Source organism: Morone saxatilis, unplaced genomic scaffold (genome assembly GCF_004916995.1).
Source record: "Morone saxatilis isolate NCDOM2014 unplaced genomic scaffold, NCSU_SB_2.0 Contig6, whole genome shotgun sequence".
NCBI classification, from domain to species: domain Eukaryota; kingdom Metazoa; phylum Chordata; class Actinopteri; family Moronidae; genus Morone; species Morone saxatilis.
In genome coordinates, this window is record NW_023340206.1 from 11129838 (window position 1) to 11134391 (window position 4554).

General features: G+C 39.4%; 1 non-coding gene across 1 annotated transcript; it reads right to left on the reverse strand.

Annotated features, from left to right (window-relative positions):
- Positions 1 to 4469: 4469 nt before the first annotated feature.
- trnar-ucg lies at positions 4470 to 4541 on the reverse strand. The gene has a single exon. It is a non-coding gene; the product is annotated as a tRNA-Arg (tRNA).
- Positions 4542 to 4554: the final 13 nt, after the last annotated feature.

The window sequence follows — 4554 nt, forward strand, 5'->3', positions numbered from 1 at the left end:
CCTGCTACCACTTTAACACAGTCCCACCCTGAACACTGTCTACACTGGACAATATCTCAGATTTAGCGTGATAGGCCACCTACTGGCCCACGAAGTAAGCGCCTGCATACCGACCTTTGATCTCGATTTGCGTGCAAATCTCTCATGCACTTGTGGTCCGTAATGGTGTTCACGCGCCGGCACGCGTACGCGGCGCAGCACCGGCAGCACGCCCCGAATTGCGCGGAGTGCGAGGGCCCGCCCAACGCTGCTTGCAGCTTTAATTTATATTTACATTTTCCAGATTATACCTATAGTTGAGTAAAATTGTAGTCTCAATAGTACTGGGCGGATCCCAACCTACCACTAGGAGTCTTCAAAGCTTCACAGGGGGTCATAAGGCTGTCTTGATTTTAAGGGGTGTAAGAGAACTTATTTTTTATAAGTTTATATTATGAATTAAGATCTAATTGATTGTTTTACACAAACCTCCTGCAGTCACTGTTTGGGTTCATTGTACAGTTTATCAGTTGTTCTGTACTGTTATTGTTATGCATTGAATATAATATGAAATATCCATAAAATACGTCACTGACTTATACACAAGCAAAGACCATCAGCGAGAAGATTGGCTAGTTATTCTTAATTAAAACTTAAGTAATGGATGAATACTTCCTCCTCCACTGCTTGGTAGTGAAAGAGGCTGGTGTTTGAACCAAACTGACGCTTTCTCTATCTACCATACTGTTTATATTACAGCGCTCCGCTTCAGCTCAGGTATGTTTGCTTGGTTAAAAACACATGGGATGACATGGGATGGTATCTGCCCTTTTTTCTCCTGCTCCTGTCGTTGTGATGTTCTTACTGCAGCTGTTTCGATAAAGTTTAAGAGCTTTCCAGCTTGTGATTTAGTGGGCGGTGGAAGTTAAAGAGTAAATATTGCTTTTTGAATGAGAGGGAAAACATCTTTAAGATGCCTCAGCAAATCCAGTCTTGTCTTTGACTCAGCACTTCAAGATATCCAGCTGTGTGGATGACTGCGTACATGATCCTTTCTGTTGGTCTACATTCATATATTTTATTCATGGAAGTGGATTTGCCTCACAAATCTTTGTTTTTGTGTTGGTGGTGTTATTCTGACGGGAGAGATTTTACTGATGCTTCTACATTTTAAATCATCACCACGCATTATCGACCGCATCTTCTCTTTTGAGTGTGATTATGTTTAATCACTGTTGTCTCAGCGCAAACACGTATAGAACTTAGGGTGTCAAAATGCATTTTAAAGCGGTGTAATGTGGGCACACGGCACCCTGGGGAGTCATTTTGCTTGCTCAGCCATGCATTTGTTATCGTGCCAAGCTGATATGTTCCCAGCATGCAGCTGAGGGAGCCTTTGGGCCGGTAAAAACGCCCACAGACACAGTCCAATGGTCTCAGAGCAGAGACAATCAAAAAGGCCCTCTGCAGACGATGAGAAGGTGCTTCATTTATTAATTTATATATTTATTTAGGGGGAAAACACGATTGTCAAAAATCTCTGGTCCGTGGCCTTGACTTTGAAAAGCCCGAAAAAGGCTTTTTAAGCATGAGCATGCAAATCCTACGACAGCTTGACAAGTCAAAGAGGATCAAGTCGAACTTCCATCTAAGCCGTTAGGATGTCCACTGTAGGTGAGAGTGCATTTCCCCAGGACACATAACAACATACAGTTTTTAAAACATGCCTTTAATAACCCATTTTTGTGAATTTCATCCCTCCAATTTTCACTAAGCTCAACATGCAAGAGATCTGTACTGCACTCTGCGTTGACTTGATGGTACTACCTAGAGGGAGGCAGCATATTTTCCTAACTTAAAAGGCTTTTAGCGGTAGAGACCCCAGCAGTAGCACACACAGTAATGTCACGCTCATTTAAACATCTGCACACATGACACACACTGCCTGGACTTAAAAAAAAAACCTGAGTCAAGAGTTTTCGGCTATTCTGCAAAGACAATCCTCTGAACCAGAAGCATAGAGGAGGAAGAGATTAAGTGTACTTTCAGCAGCCCAGAGGGATTAAACATTTCACTCTCCAAAGGTAGCTGTGATATAGTTGTTTTTAACTTTTCTTTTATAGATATAAACAAGCTCTTTGTTGTGTGCTCTCCAGTTCGAGGGCTGCAGCAGCTGCTGATAAATGACCTCCCCGGACACTGGTTATAATGGGTTGCTGAGGGCACTGACTGGTTCGAGTCTGTATCTTCTTTGTGCTAAAAATCTCACTGGAACAGCGCTTCAAACACCAAAACGTAAAGAGAAATGAATTCTGTGAAGTAAACTAAACTTCAAGTTCAAGGGATTCTATTATTTTAGAGTTTAATGTTCTGATAGGATGTATGTGTCAGTTTTTATTTTTATTATTTCAAGATTATTTCAATTAAACAACCTTGAAATGACATGCACAGTATGTTTTTTTTATATCATAAAAGGTTTAGAGCATATCTTAAAAATATTCTTCCCAGCTGCAAAAATAAAATTGAAATCTACAATATTAAATAAATGCTGTAAAATCGTAGTTATTTAAAACTTTAAAATTGCAAATTTAAAGCAAAAAGTGCACGTTTGCTGGCTTAACTATTTAAATATTATTCAGCGACACTTTTGTATGTCAAACATGCAAAATGATATAAAGCCACAGATATTCCTGGTTAACTTATATCTAATTAATGAAATTATAGCTAGTGGTATGTAATATGAAATATATAGTATGTGTTTGTCAGGGGTCATCAGTTAGACCACTGTGGCTTTCCCTCAGTTTCAGTTGAAAAGTCAATATAATAGCAGATTAATGTCCATGGTCTGGGACTGAGATGTTCTTTAATCATGTATTATTTGGGTTTCCACATACTTTTGGCCATTGTGTATCTCATCCTCCTGTCATACAGACCCACACACACACACACACATCAATTTAAAAACTGCATCTCAGAGGATGCCTCCTGAATCAAAAGATGTCAGTTTTTTTTAATCTGACTCTGCCTCATCTCTCTTTCTCTCTCTCTCTCACTCACTCACTCACACACACACACAAACACACTTCAATTGCTTCCTATCTCTGAGAAGAATTTATTCTGAACTGAGTCCCCATCCCAGCATGTTAATCCACCAACCCCTGTGCAGCACAATGATAGTGAATGACTCCCTTTCCCTCTTTAAACCCAAAACATCGCAGCTTCCTTCAAGACTGCATCCTAAATTGAAAGGCCCCTCGCTGTGAATCTCTGAACTTTTTTTTTTTACGCAATGTGCTTTGTCTTTCTGCTTCTTAATTGCCTCACTCACACATTAAAACATGCTCAGAGAATGGATCCTGAATAGGAGAAGAAATACGGTGACAGACAGGACTCATTCTCTCTCACAATCTTTGTCTTTGGGGATGCATCGTAAGTTCTATTGTGGGGAACAGACGGCCATCATAAGACATTATGTGCTCCAACAGGAGTTTGTATTCATTGCAGGGTTTTTGTTTGTTGCTCCACTCGCGTCATCGTGTACATATGAGAGTGACAACAAAGACTCCTCTAACCATTTGGAAACACAAAAACAAGAAAAACAAACGCCTTATTGTGCACTAAAATGTATACTAATAAAAGTCACATTAATATAAATAAATACCACAGAATCATTTTAGTTCTTGTCCCAAAAACTCTGGGAAGTATAATTTCTGCCCCGCAGATTTGAATTAGAAAAGAGACTCACAATACCTTCAAATGTAAGTTAAATGTTTTTCCCCAAAGAACACTTTATCCTTCACTTTCAGTTATCTATTGTTACACAAAAAGCCCAAACTAAGACCATCCAACTGCTTGTGTAGTAGGTGAGGTGCCTTTTTCATACTAAAATGTAATCTTATTACTCCTGCTGGGAGAAATTAAATTGAGGAAACAAATGGCTATGCTGACAGCATGCCGTAGCTTCAGTTAGAGTAATATCATTATAAAACTGAACTTTATATATTCAGCTAATTTCTTTCAACATAAAAATAGCTGCCCAGTCATTTCACTGATTAAAACAGCTTCACTACTGTAACTATATTGCATTGTTTTGTAAACAGCTTTAAATATTGTTCTTTGTTCAGAAAGTCACACAAATATGTTATCCTTGAATTAAATAATATTGAAAGAAAGAAAGAGATTGTGAGAGACAGTAGGTCCTGACCTAAGGGCACCTCAGTATAAATATATTTCTCATTCTCTGTCTCTTCTGCAGGTGTTTGACCCTTGAGCAGTGATCCGTGAAGCACACATCAGCTTTGACCGACAAAGGTGAAGTGTGTGTGTGTGTGTGTGTGTGTGTGTATGTGTGGATTAATGGTGTAAGAAGTCAGTGTGACAGAGGGATGTTTGTTGTTGTTTTTTAATATACTGAGAGCAAGACTGACGGTGCAGGCAGATTTCACAGTATGTTCCTAAATGTTTAAAAAGTTTAAGAGTTTGAATGATGGTGGACGAAGGGATTCGAACCCTCAATCTTCTGATCCGAAGTCAGACGCCTTGTCCATTAGGCCACGTGGTCCCTGTCAGCTGCAC